Source organism: Ambystoma mexicanum, chromosome 5q (assembly GCF_040938575.1).
Source record: "Ambystoma mexicanum isolate Mex_15411 chromosome 5q, UKY_AmexF1_1, whole genome shotgun sequence".
In the NCBI taxonomy this organism is placed as follows: domain Eukaryota; kingdom Metazoa; phylum Chordata; class Amphibia; order Caudata; family Ambystomatidae; genus Ambystoma; species Ambystoma mexicanum.
Window position 1 is genome coordinate 486,596,366 of NC_090933.1, and position 25,350 is coordinate 486,621,715.

Consider the following 25,350-nt stretch of genomic DNA (forward strand, 5'->3'; position numbering starts at 1 on the left):
TTTCCTTATCCTTATCCTATGTCAGTTGTGCATCTAACTGGGCCTCACCAGATACTTTCACAGTCAGTTAGAAGTCGGTTTTGCTATTTTGGTTAATCTGATGATTTGACCTTCATTATCTCACCTGGGTGGAGGAGAGGATACCCACATTACCCAATGCTGCACTTGCCAAATCCAGGGAATTTGAATGCAAGTTACTGACAACTCTGCCGAAAGACAACATTGGCTACTCTTTATCACCAAGGTAAGTGAGACTCATAGGGAGTATTTTTGGGTTTTGGCATATTGAAGAAGGGGGAGGGTTTTGGAGCAGGTCAATAGAGGAAATCAGGGGTGCGAGGTAGATGGCCGTGCAGGGGCCTGGAATAGATGCAGGGGATCCCTCATTGTTCAAAGTTGGCAATGATTGGCAGTGCAGATCCCATACATTGAACATGCACTGCTGTCAGCACTAAATGAAGAAACTTTTGAGAGTCACAATTTCAGATCAATGAATTAGATAATAGCACCAACTCTGCAAGATTTTCGCAGTCAGGTTTTCACAGAGAGAACCTTGCATAATAAGAATCTGAGAACAAACTAGATTTGGCGGAGGGCTTGTAATACAACACATTTTTCTATAAGGTATTTCATTGAGTGTCTCTGGGAGTGGGATCACATCAGATGTGGATTGGTCCAAGGAACAGTAGGACACAATTTTTTAAGTAATTAAAGCATTTGAGCAGTCCTTAACCATTAAGTGCACTGAGGATCCAGCGCTCTAGACATATTCTGGAATTATGCGTATCATCACTGTATCAAACAAAATTAATTTGTATGTCAATATTAAAATCTGTACAGGCCTCCAATACCCTACCCACAATGCTGATAGACAATCAAACTGAAGCTGTGTCTTTGTGTAAGAGAATCGGATTGGAAGCTCAGCACTATGTTTACACGATTGCTTTGTCTGAATAGGTGGCCGCTTTCATTTCAAATACTTAAATATTGTAATTGATGACATAGGATTGAGCATGCACGACTTTGGCGTTCGTCACAAATGTTCTGGAGTTAGGTGAGGGTCAAATGGAGGTGATAGAAAGTCAAAAAGAATTTATTGAGTACAATGTAATCTGGCAAGCATCCTTTACATTGTGAAAGTTGTTTTTCTTTAAACGACTCAAGAATACAGTGTGCACTTCATGTAGAAAACAGAAAAAATGATGTTCTCCCAATACTTGTAAATCTTTATTATTATTTATTTTTTTCATTAGCGGCACATTATTCTAAAGCTGCGGGAGATACAGTGTCCAATATATATTTTTTTTAGATACATGTTTTTGTTTTAAGATTTGGAACTCGGGTATGTATCCTCAATGTAATTACATGTATGCTAATTTCATGCTTGTCTCATGGCCATTTTCTTAGACTTTCGCTTTCCAGAGGCCAATAATTACATATGGCAATTAGGAAGTCCGCCTATGTCCTAAGAGCCGTGAAAGGGTTAAAGGGGGAGCAATGTCATAGTTGGTACCACTCATGCTGTGTCGAGGTCTTCATACATAGAGGTGAGAGTTAGGTTTTAAAGGCATAATGAAGCGCACATGTCTTGCAGAGCAGAAATAAAGTTTCGGCTGATAATTTGTCATTTTGAGTCGTATTTTGCTATGAGCGAAAGTTTAATAATTGTGTGTATCCATTGTCAGTAGAAACAATTCAACATGAAAATTAAAGTTAATTAAAGTGATTACGTGGATCGGTAAACAGGAATAACATCACTGAAGTAAAGCAATGAGAATAATTTATGATAAGCAAAGGAGCCTAGTTGATAATTCACGTTTTAAACTATAGTTTTTGGACAATTTAAAATAAATGCACTGCTTAAAGTTATTTAAAAAAAACAAGACTAAAATGCATTTGCAAGTAATTTAGCTGGCTCGTGTTAATGTAGTACAATGTCTTCACAAAGGGTTTTGAAAAAGGTACCTGCCAGTTATGTGACTCATGTTACCTGCCAGTTATGTGACTCATGTTACCTGCCAGTTATGTGACTCATGTTTACGTACTCTTTTGTTTCACGTATCATGAAATATCGTTTCCTATTTTGTCATTGAGTCTTTAATACTTCGTGTAGGTTTGGAAGGAGTATTACAGTCTTTGCTAAAAGCGTGCAACAAAAGAGAGGAAAAACTCACGGATTATTATATGGGGAAACATCATAACAACATGAGAGCATGAAAACACATAGATCCATTTAGTCCCCCAACACATAATTACAATTGTTCTTTTATAACTAGCTTAATACCGGATTCGTATTCGAAGCTGTGTTGCTTTTCGTTGTCTTGCTTCCAAGACAAACGAGTTGCCCCTGAGCTATCCTCCCAGCACTACGCAAACGTGACCTGCGTTTTTTTTTTAGCATTGCCGTGCAGGCCTAATAGATTTAACAGGAGATATGCAAATACTTCATTGAACATTACAATTATTTATTAGCTTTAGTGTGTGATACCATCTTTTGACTATAATCACATATGTTGACTAGCGGCACACAGTGTTATTAGCGACACATTAACTGAGTAATTCTGAAGGTGTGCGTCTTTTCAAATCAAAACAAGTGTGCGCTTCACTATTCATACACACGCAAGCCCACTGCAGTAGATTAAGAAGAATTGTGCCGCAAAGCACGCCTTCACTCGATATGTGTTTAGCTGTATTAAAAACAAAATGCATTCCATGAGAGTAGCTATCTGCATAGACCAATTTGATATAGCTTCATTAGGGGGCTGGAAAATCCTCTGTTGTGCAGCGCAAAACAAATCAAAAGAGAAGATAATTTAATGTGAAGGATGTACAGCATGGTAATGCGAACAACGGAATAACCAATAAAAGATTGATGAAGGGAAAATAATTCAATTTGAAAAGAAGAGGGCCATAAGGAAATCAGTTCAATGTAGGTTTGCAACCCCAAATATAAGAACAGTATCAGACAGAGAACCAGCAAAATATGATGAAAGTAATTTAAGTTGCAGATAAAACAGAACACAAATAAATAGAAAGAAAAACAAGATCAATGAGGCAAACACATAGCTATTCATGGAGAATTAATGTAATGAAGCACTCTTCATATGAGAACATTCAACACATTAAGGCAATGGACATTTGGGTTCTCTAGGAAAGCACGTCTCAAGTTCCTAGAAGACTCTGGTAAACACACATTCAGCAGTCAAATACTTCAATCTAGTCCGGCCAGTCTGTGTGATTTAAGTGACCAGTTAACCCACAGTAAACAGCAGAAGATCGCTGAAATGGAAAAGAATGACAAACTGAGACATGGAATGAGGAACAACCAAGTGCCCTCACAACCACAGAGTTGAACATCATGAGGTGCATGTGCCCCTGAAAAGGGGAAGTATTCTACTGTGTCTGAGATCCCATTCAATGTGTCACGATACTCCCTGGTCATGGTAGTATTCAAGACCTCCTCCGGGACGACAATAATGTGAGGTATATTGTTTTCCCTCAGTGAACATGTTCGAAGCAAGGGGACAGTGAAAATCCTCTGTTATAAGCTGAGGGATACCTTGTGAAATGGGGCAAGGTCACCCACAGAACATAACAGGAGTGGGTGCACTTTCCCAAAGAGGGTGTTAACAAGAGATATCAAGATGAGTTAAGGGATTTAGAAGAGTAGTAAAGTGATCTCAAGAAAGCATTTAACATATTTCTTGAACTCTGTAGAACAAAAGAATTAATAATAAACAAAACTAAAATGAAGATTATGGTTTACAACTGGAAAGTGCACCCAGTCATTAACATTAATTTAAACACTGTTCAAATAGAGCATGTGCCACATTTTAACTACCTGGCGGTGCCCTTTCACCGTAAAGGATGTTGGAGTAACCAGCTAGCAAAATCTGACCGAACCATGAAGCAAATCTCAGAAGTCAAACAGAACTTCACACAAAAATGTGAGCACACAGTCATGGGACCTGCTCTTGAAGTATATGGAGTACAGGCTACACTAGCTGCCCATTACTGGGCTAAACTCTGGGGACATTCAAGGTATATTTGCCTGGTCATAAGTGAAAATACATTTCTCAAGAAGGTTTTGTCATTGTCCAAGGAAACCCCAAACATAGCCTTTAGACTTGTGCTAGGCTTAGTGGGCATTAAGTACACTATTAGGACCAAATCCACACTCCCGTAGCTCAGACTAAGGATGAATTATCTGTCTACAGCGGTATTATGATTCATTTTCTTAGGGGCAATCATGGTAAAATATGGCCCTGTTTCATTCATATAAAAACCATTCTAAACAGATATGGATGGCTGCTAATGGTACAGATCAGAGACCTCTAATGCCTCAAGCATCAACGCTGTGAGGAACGCCTAGTGGAATTGGGCATTAGTAGACTTACTTGACCTAGCATACCAGAAAACTTGATCTACCCAATATATCTAAGTTATTTTGGGGTTTTGAAAAATACATTACCTATACTGTCGCGCCTAATGAGGGGACCCTCTATTTAAAGTTCCATTTAGGTGTATTTAGCTCACCTGGCAGACCTAAAAAGAAAGGGGACACAGCCCAGGAGGGGAATTCTGAAAGCTGCTTCCTACGTGGAAGGCCAGAAGCAACCACCCAAATTACCAAGAAGGAAGGACAATGTATAATCATATTATCCAACCCCTAAAAAGGGAATCTTGGAAAAAAATACAGGGTAACCTTTTGGCACATGCACGGTGGAGGCCTCCCCAAAGACGCACATGGGAGAACTGATATTTCAGGAGTGAAGGGTCTTCAAGTGCTGACTTTGATCATAAGGCCTGATCAAAGCAAAAATGCAAACTAGTTTCTACTAAGCAAATACAAGCTATCAAAATATTTATGCCACTATAACATACACATGCCAACTATTCTGTGTGGGAGCATCTGGAACTGTATTAACAAGCGGCTTCATATGAATGAAAAACTGATCAAAATAAAATGGAGTTTATGAAATAGACATTCTACCCAGAATTCTTCGGCTTATTTGCAGGGCTGGGGACCCGAAATCATTATAAATTATACATATAAAGCAATAATTTACAATATTTTCAACAAGGCTGACTACAATACAATATGTGTGCAGGGTTGGTCTCCTGGAGAGGTTGCCCAGGAGCTAAATTCTGCATTCACTCATATTACATGGTGGGTCAATATCGATAGTTGAGATTTCAAGACCACATTTTCCCACACCCTACCAAAATATGTGGTAATTTAGTACACAATTTTAATAGGAGTATATTATCACTCAGATTACAAATGTCCAGGAACTCTGAAAAACTAAGAAAATAACCCTCAAAAGAAAGTAAAATCTGCAGACAGGATGTCAAACGATTCTCCCCCTGCTGCTAAAGAAAATGGCAGACAAAGCAGACCCTCAGACCAAGACAAAAGAAGCAGTCCTCCACCTTGCTTACAAAATATTGCCCCGACTAAGACTGGATCACATAGACATCCTATGTACCTAGGTTTTATGTTAAAGATGCATCCCATCACCACAGGGAGAACATTGAAATCAAGGAAACGGTTCCTTGGGGAATTCTAACATAGAAAAGCAACCCAACAACACCTCCTGATCAAAATGACCATACCAACTTCCTTCCTCCTTCTCCTATGTTCCAGGGCAACATATGTAAGAATCAGGGTAAGTGGTGATCAGAACTACCCGTGTTCCATTCCTAGAGGACACAGTTATCAATCTAGGGAGGAGCAGAGGTATGAAAAAACATTGACACAATGCAGACAATTGGGGGGAGAACTCTCAGCTGAAGCCTGTTCAAGCAACTACCTTTTATATTCAGAGGTCCTCAAAACAACCCACTTTGTGGAGTGACCACTCCTGTCAGACCATTACAGGAGGACCTATGGCTGACCAAAAATGTGCAAGAGGAAGAGAAAAATGGGTATATGGAGGAAAGGATATGTCAAGCCTTAGCAGAAGCTTTTTTTGTTCCTCAGAAACCTACACAGTAATGGAATCAAAAACCAGAAGATATCAATACATACAACTCTCTACTCCCTGAACTAACACAAGATCACAACAAAATGTGAATTTCGACATTTTCTCTTTCAAATTGGGCCGATAGCTCCCAAATCTAGGTGGCTCAAAGACATTAAAACATTTCCGAACAACATGGACACAGAAAGAAAGCTTCAATAGAGGACCCTATGACACAAGAACCAACACAACAAAACTAAAATCAAAGTCAGTGAGAGAAAGAATAGATGTTCGTTCTCTTGCAGAAGAATATAAAGCCAGGTCTCCAAAAGGAGGCAGTAGCAAGAAATATGGGGAGAGAGGGTATACACCTATCCCATATTGATCACCATAGTGCGTGTTTAAACCAACTGGGTCCCATACCAATGCACATGCACCTAATCTCAGGCAGGAACATGCCTCAAATGTCCATAAAATCTCGAACATAAAGCTGTCAAGTAACTCATTTTTTAACATAGGCTATTCTGATTCAAGGACATTGTTATGTAGAGAATCTCACAGACATAGGTCACAAGAGACCTTGATATCAGGGGTAATATTTGGCATGTTAACTCAAAGGAGGAGGGAGAAACATAAAATCCATTTTGCAACTTCTTCCTGGAGAACTTCATAATTTTGATGGATAGGAAATCAAACATGGGATTACTGAATTGGATATTCAAATCGGACAAACACAGACTTACCCATCCAGTGATTGTCATGGCTCCAGAAGGCACATAAAGTCTACTGGGGAACGACTTCATCTGGAGGCTATCCCCTCTTATTGATTGTGTGATCCAGGTACTCTGGACGCAAACTTACTGCCCAATCAAGTTAAAGAAAAGCACCAATTATATTTGTTTAAATTGCATTTTTCACTTGATTGAACAGCATAAAAATCAAATTCAATTTTACCTTCTTTAAAAGAAAGAAATCTGTTTATCAATCTTTTTAAAGTAACACAACATACTGTCAACATACTCCGACCCACCCCATGCCCCAAACCCCACCCCATCCATTCCCCTCTTACATGTCAATACAGTACAATTATGCATGCAACGGTATACAGCTCTGAATACTACTTCCACTGACATGAGCAAAGAGTGACAAACTTCAGACTGGAATACACCCGTTGCAGGGTCCCTACAAGAGAAAGGGTCATGGTTCTGTCATCATGGATACATGGCTCTGAAAGGGAGACCAATGCTCCAATGGCCTACTGCGCATTGGGAGGGAAGTAGCATATTGTGTTTCTCTGTATTCGCACATAGTCATATAGGTCATCCAGGCTCAGAGTGTTGGGGCTCTGGATTCCCCCAGAACGTAACTATTAAAGTCCTAGCGGTGACCAACGCCATTCCCGCATGTCTTTTTTCTGTTCTTGAGACTGTGTCTATCAGGACGAGCAACCAGAACTCCGGGGAATACTGCTGTGTATTCCCAAGCATAGATAACAGTGCAGCCTATACAACGGTCCAAATAGGTTTCAACCATGGACAGGACCAGTCAACCTGAAAACAATCGTCCTGATCTAGAGCACACCTGGCCCATGTGGATGGCCTTTCTGGGTAAAATGTATGTAGTGTTAGCCGAGAATAGTACACCTGGAGTAGGAATTTCTAGTGTATTAGCCGTAAACGATTGTTCAAAGAAAGAGATTTCGTCTGTTGCCAAACCAGTGTCCACTGAGTATCTGTGAAAGTTTTGCCCAAAGCTATCTCTCATCTGATACATGTTTTGTCAATATGAGGGACCCTTTGCACCCTAATGCCCTTATGTAAGTTAGAAACGAGTGCTCTAGTGGGAGTCAATGAGGTAATGCTTTTCAGTACTGGGGAGATCATAGGGGCTCAGGGTCGTCTGGCCATATCGACTTAAGGACATCACACAGCCTGTAATATAAGAACATTGTAACCATATTTGATTCACCTCTAGCTTGCAGGGCCTCCTAGGTTATCAAACTCCCATCAACCACGAGGTTGTTGTGAATCACCAAGTACTGTTCTCAACCAACTCACCAGACAGATATCTCAACCGACTCCTCTTCACCCACCCCAGGCAACTACAGGACACTGGAACCCAGACCGGTAAGTCTAGGTCTCCTCACCAGGGGGAAGTTCTTCCTATCAATACACCCCTCTGTTAAATATGATATACTAATAGAGGGGTCAATTAATCGGAAGAGCATGGCAAAAGCACCATGAACAACAGCAGCTGTAAAATTAGAAAAGAACAGCAATTAGCGGTATGAACATGTGACATAAAGCAGTCTTGTACAGGAGAGAGAGAACAGCAAACCTCTTAACTGAAAGGGTGAATTCCCTGCGTGGTGTTTATCATCAAATGTTTTCAGTAAGTGGGGTGTCGACCAAGGATTTCCTAGTAGACCTAGGATTACTAGAGGAACAGAACAGATCAGTGGAGGGACAGAAGTAGAATGGGTACAGTGGATTAATGTGGATATTTTACCGGTGACTTGGGACAGCACCAGCTAGGAGGGAAGATGGTCCAATAATTCCAGCCAAGAAAAAACATAAGTTGAAAGGAGTTGGGCATGTTAGTGGGACCTGATTCCTGAAGGCACGAGGACATCTGAGCGACCGGAAGGAAGCACCAAGATCAGGAAAGCATCTCTAGTCGGTGAACTGGCTCTGTGACAAGCCGCAAAGCAGTCCGGCGAGCAAAGGAAAATTGCCAGGTTGTGGGCAGGAAGGAGTCCAAACAGCAAGAAGAGACAGTCCAGGGACGAAGTCGAAGGTCAGTGTTTTGTCAGGCAGTGAGGTACAAAACACATGTGAGGAAGCCTGTCCAATAACTGGTTTCTGCGGATTCAAAGGCTAATCCGAAAGGCAAGTCCAAAGAGCAGAGCTGGGTCAACAATGAGGAATCACAAAATGCAATGGAAACAAGGAACAAAAGCAGGCGTGCAACCTCAATCAGAAGCAGTTTCTTCTGGATGAACGCAGAATTTCATCCGAAAGAGAGGCGGGTGAGCTACTTCCTGCCGTGTCATGTCAGGTGTTCCCATTGGCAACCGCACAAACAGACACGTGACATCTGGCATACAATGGCCTCCAACATTGCCATGGCAACTTCCATCGTTGGAGGAAAGGCACCATTTTGGAGTGCGAAAGACGGCTCATTAAAGAACTGCGATGAAGCGCCCTAGGCAGAGCATGTTGCACAGTTGATGGGATCCTAACAGTATCCTCCCCCAAAGGCCCCAACACCCCCTGGGAAGCATGGACATGAGCCAGGAGCAAGGGAGTGTTGATATGACCAGCTGGTTCCCAGGTCCTGTCCTCTGGACGTACCCTTTCCAATCAACAAGATAGAAACCCCCCCCCCTGAGAACCTTCATATCAAGTATAGGGTTGACCTCATATTCCTCCGAACCTTGGACTGTGACAGGAAGGGGGCGAGTAGGCAAACAAGTATCAGGAAGGCAGGGTTGATCAAGGACACATGGAATACCAGATACACTTTCCAGCATGAAGGTAGGTCAATGTGTACCGCCACCTGATTGATTACCTCATTGACCTTATAGTGGCCCACAAACCGTGGTAACAATGCTTTCTGGTCTGGTATCTTGATGTTCTTAGTAGAAAGCTGGACTAGCATACCGGCCTGATACTCAGGGGCAGGAGACCGATGAATATCAGCAAAGGCTTTGGCACGATCCTTGGCCTCAACTAAGTGTTGTTTAATATCCTGATGTAGCACAATCAGATCCCGGATGCATGAGCGGGCAGCCCGGGTTGTCCAGAGGTAGAACATGGTCCAATGGAAGGCCAGAGGATGTTGTCAATAGATGGTAAAGAAGGTTGATGAACCTGTGGAGGAACGTATTGAATTATTGTAAGCAAATTCTGCAGAACTCAATACAGATAACCATGACACTTGATGCTGGAGAATTACTGCTCTAGAGTGGCATCCAGTCTCTCCATTTGACCATCTGTTTGTGGATGTTAAGCACTTCAGTAGCGTTTGTCAATGCCAAAAGAGGACGTGAGCTCCTTTCTCCAACAGTGATGATTATTGCTGGGAGCCCAAAGAAACGGAAAACGTGTTTCAAAAATAAATCGGCCAGACAGGGGCAGAAGGAAGGCCATGACAAGGTACGAAGAGAGCCATCTTGGTGAAGTAGTCCACTACTACCCATATAGTATCAAAGTCCTGCACTGAGGGCAGTTTAACAATGAAGTGCATGGATAGCATATGCCATGGTCGATGGGGCACCGGGAGCCGTTATAACAACCTGGGTGGTTTACTCGAGGTAGACTTACATTGTGCACATATCTCACAAGTAGAGATGTAATCCCCTATGTGTCTATGCATAGACGGCCACCAGCACCACCTACGCAATGGATCTAAGGTTTTCTTCCTACCCGGGTGGGCGGCAAGCACTGAATCATGACACCATTGCATTGCAGTCTGTCTGGTTGCAGCGCTGGGTATGTAGATCCTACTCTGAATATGTGGTAGAGAGTGGAGGATGTCCATGTTGTATTCACTCAATTCAGCTGGCTTCACACAAACCCATACACAAACAGTGTCCCTGAGAGACGGCTGTGGAGGGCCAGCAAAGACTACTTGGTTGGGAAGCAGAAGGGAGCAGTCCTGATCACTTGTGAGATGGGTAAGTCTAGGTCTCCTCACCAGGAAGGAGTTCTTCCTATGAATGCACCCCTCTGTTAAATAGGATATGCTTATAGAGAGGTTCATTAATCAGAAGAGCAGGGCAAAAGCACCATGAACAACAGCAGCTGTAAAATAAGAAAAGAACATCAATTAGCGGGATGAACATGTGACATAAAACAGTCTTGTTCAGGAGAGAGACCATAGCTTACCTCTTAACTGAAAGGGTGAATTCCCTGCGTGGTGTTTATCATCAAATGTTTTTGGTAAGTGGGGTGTCGACCATGGATTTCCTAGTAGACCTTGGGATTACTAGAGGAACAGAACAGGGAATTAGGAATCAGAGGAGGGGCAGAGGTAAAATGGGTATAGTGGATTAATGTGGATATCTTACCAGTGACTTGGGACAGTGTGAGCCAGGAGGCAAGGTGGTCCAATAATTCCAGCCAAGAAAAAACGTAAGTGGAAAGGAGTTGGGTATGTTAGTGGGACCTGATTCCCGAAGGCACAAGGACGCCTGAGCCTTCGGGAGGGTGCACCAAGATCAGGAAAGCGTCTCTAGTCCGTGCACTGTCTCTGATGGAAGCCCCAACGAGGTCCAGCAGAATGCAAGAGTTGTGCACTGACATCTGCGGAGTGTCTCTAGTCTCTGCACTGGCTTTGTGACGAGCCACGAAGCAGTCCAATGAGCAAAGGAAGATTGGCAGGTTGCGGGCAGCAAGGAATCCAAACAGCAAGAAGAGTCAGTCCAGGGACAAAGCAGAAGGTCGGCCTTTTATCAGCCAGTGAGGTACAAAATACGAGACAGGAAGGTCAGAGAAGGTATCCAGGTCAATAACTGGTTTCTACGGTTTCAATGGTTAATCCAAAAGGCAAGTCCAAAAAGCAGAGCCGGGTCAACAACGGGGAATCATGATATGCAATGGAAACAAAGAACAAAAGCAGGAACGCAACTTCAATCAGAAGTAGTTGATTCTGGATGAATGCGGCATTTAATCCGAAAGAGAGGCGGGGTGAGCTACATCCTGCCGTGTCATGTGAGAGTGTGCACAACTGTTCCCCTTGGCAACTGCACAAACAAACGTGTGATGTCTGGCATACAATGACCACCAATGTTGCCATGGCAACTTTCTTTCTTTCTTTCTTTCTTTCTTTCTTTCTTTCTTTCTTTCTTTCTTTCTTTCTTTCTTTCTTTCTTTCTTTCTTTCTTTCTTTCTTTCTTTCTTTCCTTCTTTCTTTCAAATTATCGAATGCGTGGGCGGACCCACGCAGGCGCTTCCCCATCCAAAAGGATGATGTGCACCTACCCCACCAATCTTACACACAGCCCTCACATTCTCATAACTCCTCCCACCGCCCTGTCTGCCCCACAAAATCTAGCAGCACACTGCTCCTCTCCCTGCCTCTCACCCCGACTCCTCCCAGCAAAGCCTTCCCACTCAGTTCAGCCACTCCCAGCGCAGACAACCGAACCCTCATCAACTCTCTCTCCTGGCACCTTCCATCGTTGGAGGAAAGACACAATATTGGAGTGCGAAAAACAGTTTGTTAAAGAATCGCGATGAAGCGCCCTAGGCAGAGTAAGTTGCACAGTTGGTGGGATCCTAACAGAGGTCCCCTAAAGAGAATATCCCCCATTTTTCAAACAGTGTATGAAACAATTTCTCATGTGTGAGCAGTAGACCCCTAACTTTAAAAATAGTGAATGTAGGAGAATAGGAAGCAGCCAGCCCCATTACACCAGTGGCTTTTTGCCACGCTCTCCAAGTGAAGGCTGTCGGTTGGATTTCTGCTCAGTCCCATGTAGGGGCCGCCTTCCATAGAAGACCTCTCAGATCATCTGTGGACATAATCACCTTTTCCAGTGATAAATGTGAAAGATCAGATGGGTGGAACCACCATCAAATAGAGCATTGTAAATGAGCAGCCAGGAAATATAAGTATAAGTCTGGTATTCCAATCCCCCAATTGGTAGGACATCGTCAAGACCCCATAGGACACCCTAGCCTTGTGGTCAGCCCATACAACATGGATCATCAGTTTCCTAAATCTAGTCCAGATACTCACGGGAGGCCAAATTGGAGCGTTATTGAAAATGTACAAGAATTTTGGCAGCAATATCATTTTAGCCAGGGACATCCGAGCCGCCTATGAGATGGGTAGCCAAATCCAGGTCTCAACCCATGGTCCATTTGCATTAACATCTTTAAATATTTATCTTCGAACAGGGTTTTAGAGGAAGTGGTAATGTGAATGCCCAGGTATTGCATGCCTGCCGGGCACCATCTGAAGTCACCCAGCATAATCTCCCGCCGGGCCCCAGGGATCAGAAGTAACACCTCTGATTCAGCCCAGTTGACCTGCAGGCCAGATATATTGCCATAGTGTTGAATAGCCCCTTTAACCTGCTGCAGGTTTACCTTTGGATGTTTCTGGTATAATAACATATTGTCAGTGTAGAGTAACACGATTGAGGCATGAGAATGTACTCTGACGCCCTGTGCATGTGGCATTCCCTCAGGTGGGAGAGGTTCTACAGCCAGTTCAAAGAGGAAAGGGGACAATGGGCATCCTTGTCTGGTCCCCGGATCAGTGCAATACATCTCGACAGGTGCCCATTTGTGTATATTGCTGCCCGGGGTGCAGTGTTTAGCAATCAGACCCATTGGAGATAAACAAGACCCAAACCGGAGCATCACAAGACTTCAAATAAGAAGGGCCACTCCACAGAGTCAAAGGCCTTCTCCACGTCCTAAGCGGCAAAAACGACGGGGACCTTTGTATCAACATTGTGCATAAGTGTACACAATCGACGCAGATAGTTCTGTGTGGATCTACCCAGGATAAAGCCCACCTGATCCAGGAGGACTAGTGCTGGCATGTATGGGAGGAGACAATCAGCACATATTTTTGCTAGAATTTATTATCTGTATTAATTAACGAAAGCTGTCTATAAGATGAGCACTAAATGGGGTCCTTGTTTGGTTTCAAAAGTATCATCACTATAGCAGACCTAGTGGATTCAAGTAGAACCCCAGATGCAAAGGCTTCCTCAAACATGTGGCGAAGGTGGGGTCTATCAGATCGACATATTGTTTGTATATTTTTTCCGTAAGCCTGTCCGAGCCGGGTGCCTTACCATTTTCGAGAGAGAGTATGGCACAGATTTTTTCATCTGAGGGTGGCTCATTAAATTGTTCACCCATTGCTGGATCCAGCCATCCCCAGGCCACCTGAGCTAGGTTTTGTGAGATATAGTCAAGTCTGTCACTCAACTGTGACATTTACAGTTAATCATAGTTTTGACTAAATATCTCGTAAATCAGCAAATGGTTTTTACTGGTGGTCTCGTCTGGACATTCAGTCTCAATAATATCTGCGGACTGATGCTCCTGTTGAACGGCCCAGGCCAGAGTGCGGCTGGGCCAATCACCTTCCCCATAAGTTGCTGCCTTGATAGTGTTTCCCAGAAATCTCTCCTCCCTTTTCATGTGGTGATGGATCTCCTCTCAGTGTTCCCTAAGGGATTCACACATTTTGGGGGAGTCACAGATTCCCTGTTGTGTTACAAGCTTCCTAATTTCATGTTTCCTCCCAGAGATAGACCTATGGAAAGCCTTCAGCACTCCACCCTCCCTGGACAGACAAAATCCCCTGAAGGAAACACCTTGGAGGTCTCCCTCATCAGTTTGTTATCAGGAGCAGAACTCACGTTTGTTTCAAAGAAGGTTTGCTTATCCTGGCTATTATTTTCATGGAAGAGAGCATCAACTAGCGTACGTACCCAGAAACCACCACTGGAGGCCTCGTGTGGTCTGTGGGGGACAGGTAAGAAGGACCTTTACTGAGGAGTGAACCAGCAGGGAGGACCGTGGCTGCGTATATGTGCATCTGAGATGCTGGAAATAAGGTTTGAGGCGACCATAACATAATCAATCCTAGAGAAGCTACCATGTACCCAGAGTAGAATGAGTATTCATTAATAGAGGGGTGCAGGACCCTCCACACACCATAGAGATGGTGGTACTCTGCATGTAGTGCGGGTAGTGTGCTCTGTTGCAATGTGGAACTATCGAGGGACAAAGACAGAGCCATGTTAAGATCACCAGCCCAAATGATATTGTAAATCGAGAACTTGTGTAAGTTGCTGGCACATTCTTAACCAAAGTTCAGGAGAATCCATATTAGGGTCACATATATTTATTATTAGGCCTTGAAGATGCAATATCTCACCCACCAGAAGTAGAAAACAGCCTGATTTGTCACAGATCTGGTCTTGAATTTTAAATGCTAATGAGTGATGCATGTATGTGGCCACCCCCCGTGAGTGCGTAGAGAAAGCCAAACCATATCTATGAACTCCTCACCCAGGTAAATCAAGAAGCCGGCCATCCGGGGCCAGATGTGTCTCCTGCAGGCATAAAACCTTTGCACCATGATTCCTAGCATAGTTCGCTATCAGTCTATTTGTTTAGGGATTGGTGAAACCTTGTATATTTCAAAAGTAAGCAATGCAATTTTATCCCCATCAGGAGTCAGGGAGAAGATATTTTGGCATGACCGCCACCCAGCACAACTTTGCACCGCCCAGTTGGGAAAACCACCATGGTCTGTACGTTTTGTGTGTCTACATTGGTTCAGAAATATGGCATTGTAAAACTGTATACTAATATTGCCATTGCACCCCTCCACTCCCCCCCCATGAACAACCCAACATCATGCCAGAAACCACAACATACCAGCATCTACCCCCATAACAACACAGCTTGAACAACAGCTGAAACATATAACGACTGCAGTGTGTGTGGGATGGGGGCACCACAGACGGCCAACAGACTCCAATGGCGGTGGTTCAACAGATTCACGTAGACAAATGCCCAGAGGATGTAGCAACATCAGAAGCGAAGAGTGCAAGGTGCGTCACAGTCGTTCCAAGGCTGCGAGAGGACCATTTAAAGCAGAATGCGGAACAGCACATTGTTAGGAAGACTGGCATGGAGAGCTGTGGGGGTGGTGAAGAGGACTGCTTTCCCATCATGTACCCATAAGAGTTTAGCGGAGAACAACATCGTGTAGCAATTGCCCTTGCATGTCAGGGGGTTTTTGCAGATTAAAAGGTCTTCCTTTGTTCCTGCACTTGTGGGCTAAAGTCTGGAAACAGTAGGAAGATTGCTGTGCACCAGCGAAGTTCGATACGCACCCTGGATACCTTGAGAGGGGCATCTGTATCGCGATAATTGAAGATGCGTGCAATGATGGGCCGCTCCGGTGCCCCGGGGAAAGGGGGGCCTGGCCGCCAAGGAGTGGTGCACATTCTTCACCAGGAACCTTTTCTAAAACAGGGGATCCCCTAGAATAATCATTCAAAGTTTTTACACAAATTGCTGCATTTGCTCAATGGGGGTGGATTCTGGGACCAGAGGGTAAGTACATTGTTACGCCGCGACCTCCCTTCCAGGTCGGCATTTTTTGCCGCTATTTTCTTGTGGGTCTGCTGTAGGAGGGAGACCTCTCGTTGCAGGGTGAATATTTTATTCTTACTCTGACCAATTCTGGTCTCTGCTTTAGTCATGCGGTTGCATAGTTTGTCAATATGTACCGCATATATATCGACCTTACAGGTGAGTGTGTTGATTTTCATGCCCAACGTGTCAGTGCTCTTTTCTGGGGCTACCAGAATCTGATTCAGAGCAGTAACGTCGAGCTGAAAGGGGCCGGTGACAGGCGATGGAGACAAGGGAGGGCCATCAGAACTGGTCCATTTTTGCCTGTTCGGTTTCACCACGATGTTACTTTCCCTTGTGTATGTTGTTGTTCCGTCTCCACCTATTTCAAACTGTCCCCAAATATTAGAGGGGCCAGCAGTGTACACGAGCGATCAAAGATAGTGGAAGCCCTTGCCCCCCCATCTCACCACTCAAATATGTGACGTAACCAGTGATCCACCTGTTATTAAAGTGGGCAAGGAGCTCAAGCCCGATACCAGGCAGATATCAAAGGGCAGGTGGGGAGTATTTATCAGGATCTGTTCACAGCCTATGGTCACACACCACACACCCATCATGGACTAGGAATATGGTAGGCTGGCATCCACACGCACCTGTTCTGGATGGTCATTTACTTAGCTTTCCAATGAAGCCTCAGGGAGAACCGTTATCTGCTCATGAGCCCAGAGGCCCTGCAATGTCCTGATCAGCAGCAGTGTGCGTGGCAGCCCCCGGAGCCTGAACTCAGCAGGGCCTTCTCCCCACTCCAGACCCTGCTCTGATCATTATAGGAGCTCTGGGATGGGCCCCCGGGGGAGCGCAGGGGCTGAGGGGAAAGACCATAGGTAACACGCCTCACTGCATGCTCTAGCCAGTGATCTGGGCTGCATGACATGAGACATCCAGCGGAAAGCAGGAAGGCGGGCACGGGTCCACGGCAGGGCCCGGATGGCCACAGCCGATGTAGAGGCAGAAATTTCAGGTGGATAGGTGGGCGCGAACACCACTCACTGCTACCGACCCGACGTATGCCACTGTCAGGGACCTCACAGCCGCTGCAGCCTAGCAAAGGATCCTTGGTGCCATACACCAGCGTCTCAACCTAATGTCCCTTCTCCCTTCTCTCTGCACTTATGAGCCACATGCTGGCTGCACTTGTGAGTTAACTGCACTTCCCCCTTCCCTTCCTCCCTGGCACTTCTCCCCTTTCCTCTTCAGCACCCTTGCACGATCTGAATGACACAAGGCCTGGTAAAATCATCATTGCGTCCTGCCTTTGTTTCCCCCTCCTTGTCTTGTCGCGCCTAGAAACAATCATGTACAAGCGAGTTATAAATGCCACATCATATCACATAGTGCTAGCTAAAGATGCACACAAGCCTTTTAGAAATCTTTCCTTCGCATCTCATATCTCTGAATACGATCTTCCAAAGTGCGTTCATCCACATCGTGCTTTGGGGCCACACCAATGGCAGTAGGCTCTGTACAAATGCCATATAACATAACATAGTTTACAATTTAATCAGCCAACAATTGTTTTGCATACATGGTGCTGCCTCATATATTGTGAAATTTAACGATCATCACGTCAGGTTTTGATTTTGAGTAAGACCCAACATGTTCACTGGAGATTTTAGCTGGATAGCTTGCTATCTCATTAATCATTTGCAAAGTAGTCTTGCACAAGCATAGTACCACAACCACACCCCTGCAGCTTAGGGAACTTAGCCAATGAAAATCAGGCCCCAAGGGAATGTCACTTAACTTTCCCACAGAGATGGTGTCAGGCATGAGGAAGGCAGCCGACAGTTGTAAAATACTTTGAAGAATGTGTATGAGTAGGAAGTTGCTCCTTTGAATAAGTTTGGGAGTGCTGAAGTGGATCAGGCGGTGTAACATGCACTGCTGCACTCAGTGTCAAATGGATGGCAAATTTAAATGTGATGTAATTTGTCATTTGCATAGTGCCTTTTCCCATTAGTATGGTCTCAAGGTGCTGTAAGGTGAACAACTTTGGTGGACTGAAGTCCAAGGTATGTGTTGCCAATACGAAGGTGGGTAAGGTTGGCCAAGAATCTACTAGTTACCCATATTGAGCTGACATAAGGAGAGGATGGGTGCTGTGAGATAGTCTGAAGAGTATGCAAGTGCAGGAGACTCATTATGTGTCCACCTAGACCGACTTTTGTCTTGGGGGATAGCTGCATCCTTATGGCCAAGTTGTTGTGCTATGTGTCTTAAAAGTTGTGTGTGATAGTAGTTGCGTGCATGGGGAAAAAGCCACGGAAGGCAAGGTGATCCTCTATGCATCGGACGCTAAGGGTATTTGAGTTCCAGATTGAGGGAACTTGGACGGAGAAGGAGGATCCCCCTATTCTTGTCAATTTGAAGGGAGGGATCACAAGGAGGAGTGCAGCGCCTGATGGCAGGTTTCTGTTGGGTTGGTAGCAGATGAGTTTCTGTTGAAGATATTCTGGGCCTGTTTTGTGGACGGTACAGTGGGTGATGCACTTGTTTGAAAGTGTCCTGTCACCCAACAGGGAGCCAATGTAGGACATGGAGGGCAGGTGTGATGTGTTCCCTGGGACCAAGGCCAGGAGTAGCCTAGCTGGTTTTGGACACATTGAAGCTTTCTGAGTTCATAAATGTGGGGGCACCCAGGTAGAGGGAATTGGTGTGGTCTAGGCAGGAGAGGATGATGGTCATGATTGCAGTGACTCTGTGAATGTAGGAGAGGTAAGGGAATATGCATAATAGAATGCTGGATTGCAGATAGCAAGATTTAGCCACAGAGTTAATGTGATGTGAGAGTGTCAGATCAGCATCCATGGTGCATCCCAGGTTCTTTACTGCGTTAGATGTGGCTGGGAGAGGGCATAGAGAGGATGGCCAGTGGGTGGGTTGGGGGAAGAGAACCATTTTCCTGTAGATCATGATTTTGTTTTTTCCGGGGTTGAGGAGTAGGTGGTTAGCCAACATCCAGTGGTCAATGTCTATGTGGCAGTATGCAAGGCCGAGGTGGGGAATGGAAGAGTCCTTGGGGATCTTGAAGATGACCTGGGTGTTGTCTGCATAATTGTAGCAGGTTAAGTTATATGAGCAGATAAGGGCAGAAAGGGGGCTCATCAGATGTTGAGGAGTACCCCCTTTTGACAGGGTGGCAGGGCTTATGTGAAGGGGCGGATAGATGGTGATATGTGATCTGTTAGCAAGGAATGAGGAAATCCACCTTAGCGCTGCCTTCCTTATGCCGAGCAAGTGGAGTCTTTCAGTGAGGATGCTGTGATCGCTGGTGTAAAATGCTGCAGTGAGGTCGAGGGGGATAAGTGTGGCACAGCTTTCTGTGTCTGCAGTTCTTTTGAGGTCATCCCAGATTGAGACGATTTGGGTCGAGAGATGGGAGAGAAAGAGGAGAAGATAGGGCAGGAGGTGAGAGGTTTGGAGGGGTCAGCCGCGGGCGCAGGAGATTGGGTCTAGATTTCTGCTGTTTTTGCATCAATGGTGCAGTTTCTTTCTACTGAATTTTGGGGGCGGTGGTAAGTGCACAGGGGTGCAATGAATTCTGAAATAATATTGTGAAATTCCTTGCTGCTGTTACAGCATTGGAGATTTTGTTCCAGTAGAAGGAGTTTTTGGCCTTCTGGATTTCTGCCTTGTAGACATCGATCTGGCGGGCATAGGCAGCTCTATCATGGGGATATGGATCGGCCTGCCATCTGCTTTCCAGGATGTGGTTAAGTGTCTTGAGGGTTTTGAGAGAAGGGGTCAACCATCTAGAGGAAGGGCCTTGTCTGTGGGAGGCCAATCTGGAGGGGATGAGAGGTTTGAGGGCATTGGAGAGCCATTGGTCAAAGAGGCTGATAGAGGGCAGACCTCCCTGGATAGGCAGATTTGGGAGGGTGAAAAGCAGGGATTCTGCCAAGTCTGGAGGTACTATGTCCATATTCCACTGTTGGAAGTGGGTGGATGGTCCAGTGTTAGTCGAGCGACTAGGAGGGATGGGAATCAAAAGTGAGGAGATGATGGCTGCATGGTCCGTCCATATGAGTGGTTGGGGGGAGCATGGAGATAAGGTTGGAGGAATGGAATATTGTCTGTGGGATATGTCCCGCAGTGTGTGTCACGCCTGATACTAGTTGAGTCATGTTGAAGGATTCCAGGTTGTCCAGGAGTAATCACGTCATGGGGTTGTGAGGGGCATTGAACCATATGTTGAGCTCTCATAGCGTGGTGAGGGGAGGGTTGGGCAAACCGAATGGCCACTAGGGAGTCACTTAGAGAAGTATCTGTTAGCCACGAGGTCTGTAGAAGACTAAGAAGCTGTGCATAAAAGATGGGTTGATGAGAAATTTCAATAGGGGGGATTTGCTGAGCATGAAATAAAGAGGTGTGATTTGTGGGGGGTGGCGATCCTGTCTGCTCTGCTAGTTCTGTTGTGAGTGATGAGTGTGTAGCCTGGGAGGGATGCCTTGTGTGTGATGGGTCGGAAGGTCATCAGAGAACCATGTTTTTGTCATGAAAAGGATGTCTGAGCTTTCGGAGGAAATAAGGTCATATATGTTTTCTCGGTTTTTGGTGACAGATCTGGCGTTAATAAGGATGCATGAGAGTAGGATGGAGGGGTGAGGGTTGTTGGCCCCCAGAGGGGTGAGCATTGGAAGACCATTGAGGGTGGTGAGGTAGGGATGTGTAGGGGATTCCCAGTGTGAATAAGGGGGAGGGTAGGAGGGCGGGAGGAGGAAAGAGACAGGGGAGGCAAAAGTGTAGTGGTTGTGGAAGGCGTAGTGTCTCTGCTGTTATGGTGGGTAAGGGAAGCACTGTGCATTATTTGAGGGTGCAAAAAGAGTGATTGTCATGTATGATTCATGGGGGGAGGTATGGAGTGGTGGGGGAGAGGGGGGAAGTGAGAGAGGGAATTGCAGGTGTGGAAATTGGGCCAGAGAAGGTGCAGGACAGTGGCTGGGGGCCGAGAGGGTTTATTATTGAATGGAGGTGAAAAGAAGGGAAGGGTTCAAGATTGGAGATGATGCCAGGTTGCTGATTTCCATCAGAGTGTTGAAAGTGCTGTGGGGGGGCCGTTAGTGCCAGGGACATTGAAGGTAGTGTTGCAGAGAGATTTGACTGAGTTGGGAGAGTTGGGTGGATATAATGGTCTAAGTGAGGGGGGCAGGCAAGGATCTGGGGGTAGATAAGGTGAGGTGTGCAGAGTTGAGAGGGTACAGGTAGTGCGGATTGTGTGCTTGAGCGGAATCGTGGAGCATAATGTGGCAAGGCAGCCGAGGAAGGGGTGTTGAAGCCCGAGCGGCACCTCACTATATAAAGACTGAGATGGGATGGTTTCAGGGGAGAAAGGGGGACACAAATGGGGAGAGGGTGGTGTGCCAATGTTAGGGGCAAGGGTTGTGGGTGGCAGAGAGATGTGTCTGAAGGGGAGTGTTTCCCCCGAAGTCTGGATGATAGGAGGATGTGAGGGAAGGAGGGGGTAGGCAGGGGTCCTGGCAGTGGTTCTGGCGTGCCAAAGTACCCTCTGATCTTGAAGTTGGTTGGCATGAGGGATAGTCTGATGCATCTGCTCTGGTGGCTAGATTGGTTATTGGGGTCCTGCCACACTATCAGTGCACTCAAAGGAAGATAGATTATAAAAGGAGACAGAGTTCAAGGGGACCCTGGAATCAAGCCTGTGGCTACAGTGAGATTCAATGCAATGGCTACACTCAGAATGCAACTTGCAGAGGCATTTTACAAAGTGTTGGTAGCGGTGGTAAAGTTCAAGCACAGCTGGAGTTGCTGCATAAAGAATATAAATAATACATTTCCTTCTGATTGCATTGACGATGTCAAAGCATCAAAAGCAGGATAACTCATTTTAAATATTTTTATCAGCTAGGAAAGACAATTTTGGCAGAGTGCATGCCCAAGGAAAAGATGTCTCTGGGCTAGGGGGAGAAGTGTACTATGACTGCATTTCACCTTATTTGGATGACCAAACACAGGGTAGTATAGTGCTCCACATTCAGTGATATGTTCAGGTTAGTGGTTCAGAAAGTTAGGCAGAACTTTAGCAGCAGATATCATTCAGTCACAGCTCTCTAGAAAACACAAGCCAGTAGTGCCTTTCACTCCCCCCGCAGAGAGAGGTTTGTGCAGCATTCATCAGGAAAAAAGTAGCATTTTTCTCATAAAAGAAGATTAGTTGTTCCTTGTTAGTATGTTTTAATACATTTTTAGATTTTAATAAGGAGTAACAGTTAACATTCATTCTAATTACCACTGAACAGGTGTTTACAAAGTGTGTACATACTTTAGAAAGACTCAACACTTTTCTAAGAGTAGTTTACTAGAAAGAATCATGTTCATGAAACAGGATATTCCTGTTCCATAATACATAATGTGACTCAAATTGCTTTTCCTATTAACCAGACTACACCAGTTTGAATGGGATGAAGATTATTATTATTTCTTTCTAGTCCCCAGTCAAGTACAGAAATCAGTCAAACTGCTCCCACAAAGTCCAATACTTTAGCAGTTCCACAGTAGACCACAGTCTGAGGGTACAGTTAGGAAATTTTGTTCACTACTTTATAGCTTGGCTACTAAAGAAGAGATATCAGAAATATATTAGAAATAAATCAGTTTGCTAGCAACTGTAGTAGCAAGTCAGCGGAAACCTTGGAAGGAGTGAACACTGTTGCTTAAATGTCTCTGTTGAGTCTGCAGGTATGCACTGGAGTTTCATGACTGGGCTCTGCAAATCAAAACCAAAAAGTCCCATCCAAGGTGGCAGGCAGTCCTAATATAGACTCAGTCACTGACACCATGCACAGTAGGAGCTGAAAACAGGGCATTCTGGAAAGTCATGGGCAACTAGGCCTGCACCAGTCCATACTGTAACATAATGATAAGAATCAGCTGAGTGCGGTCATCAATTTATGGCCCCAGAGGAAAGGCAAATGCACGAGAAAGACTTTGGAATTCAGGGATCGGTGTGAGTTTCACGAGGTGGCATACAGGTAGTGGAGATATCCAGTGGAGGAGAGAGGAGGAAGGTGGGCACATTGCAGGTTGAGGATACTGAAGGAGCTTGGAAGGAGAGAAAGGAGTATGTTTGGACTAGTGTGGAAGGTAGATTGAAGGAGTGCAAGGAAGAAGGCTGGAGGAGATTAAAAGGAGCTTTGGAGCAGTGTAAATAGGAAGGTTGGAAGAATTGGGTAGGTGTTTTGAAGCAGAGTAAGGAAGATAGGTGGAGTAGTCTAAAAGGGAGGACAGAAGGAAACTAAAGTTGAGGGTTGGAGGAGACCAGAAGAGTGGGGACATGCAGATGGTTACCGATTAACAAGTACTACTAGGAGGTTAAACAGAAAGAGGTAAAGGGAGAAATAAGGTGGTTGGAAGAATAAGAAGAAGGAGAGAGAAGAAGTAATTACACATCATAAACAAGCAGGACAGGGTTGAAGGAGGCGAGGGATGGTAGCATGAGAAGGAGGGTGAAAAGAAAAAAAACTCAGATACTTAGTAATTAGACAGTTGTAGAACATTGAGTAGAATGCTGAGGAAAGCATGTAGGAAGAAGAGACAGATTCATGGAAAGAATGGAAGGGAGATTTGGGAAATGAAGTGGCTGTGTTAACCAACCATAAGGAAGGAGAGATATGTAGAATGTTAAGGAGGAGGAAGAGGAAGGAAACAGTAGAATAACATGAGAAAGGAAGAGGAACAAAAGATATAGAGAAAATTGATTCAACATCTCATTAGGAATGAAAAGATTGTGATCCTTGTAGGAGGCAGACAGAGAGGTAGAGCTGAGAGAAAGTGTCAGCACTCTGAGCAGAGCCGTCAGAGAGCTCAGCAGGGAAGGCCTTGCTATTTGAGATCCCTGTTAATACAGTGAGAATTCTTAAACCCAAAATACTATCCCAGACCAGGAGAATTGCTGCGCAGGTGAAGCCCAGATCCAGTTGCTGAATTCAGGAGAATGGAGAGTATCCAACATCTTGAGGACGAGAAGCAGACATGAGGAGTTTGATAATCAAATGTCAAGAAGGACGCATGGGAATACTTAAAAGCCTAAAACTGAAAGTTGCTCTTTTTGCATGCTGTTATACAAACAAGGAGCTGACCTCATCCCGGTAAAAATATTCTTCTTATTATAACACACACTATTTCTTCCCGTGTGGTACTCTGCGAGCAGAAGGCTTAAGACTAATTCACCTATAAACCAATGAATGTTGAACCCAAATACTCTGGATATCTGATTAAGTTGATATCCCAGGCTACCCCGAAGCATCCAGTGTTGCTGCCTTGGAGCGAAAGACAATACATAAAGGAAAATACTGTAATAGCTCAGAGGATATTTATTAGGTTTTACAGTTGTTGTCTAACAAATGAACATGATCTCCCAAAGGAGCATTTACAAAGATGATACTTTCAAAAAGAAGCAGTGGTCATTAAAATGCACAATAAATTGCATCAGATAGTATAGAACATATACTCTGGTGTTGGCAAGAAATAAACATTTTCAAACACAAACCATCCACAAGGTGTATAGCTGTACGAACAATCTATCTAATGAAAAATAAAGCAAAACAAAAGAAAGGAAAAACAAAGCCAAAACCCCAACACGTCCAGGTTGTGTATGATAGGGCAAAGCAACCAAATGCGATCCCCACCAGAGCCTGGTGTGTTTGTGGCCACAGCCAAAGAACCAAATGTCAAGTCCTAAGGTTTGGAGCCCAGGGCATACGTGGTTCCAAACCAGTGCCAGCGGTCAGGTCCTCCTGGTGACTTGGAGGATCAGCTGATGGGAGTTTACAAAGAGATCAATCCTAGGTCAACGTCGGTGGTTGTATTCCTGCTGATTTTGAAAAGTGGGTCATATAGCAATTACGTATCCAATAAGACGTTTCGGCGGGCAGTGAAGACTACCTTCATCTGGACCTGTGGATGTCGCTCTGAACAGAAAGGAAGGGGGGTGTAGAAAAGAAACTCCGATGATCAATGTAAACAAGGATAGGGCCCATGCAGGATGTGCACAGGTAATGTGTGGATCTGTGGTTGCGAAGAACAGGTTCCTCCGTAAGGGCCCGAGACCAGTAGAGCAGAGGGTGAATTGACACCCGATGTATCAAAACTGGAAGGCTTCGGACAAGCTGAGAGTCATGTCAGAAGTCGGCATGCGCGTCAATCAGCCCAAACCAGGGGCGGGCCAGTAACAGATCGTGGTTGGA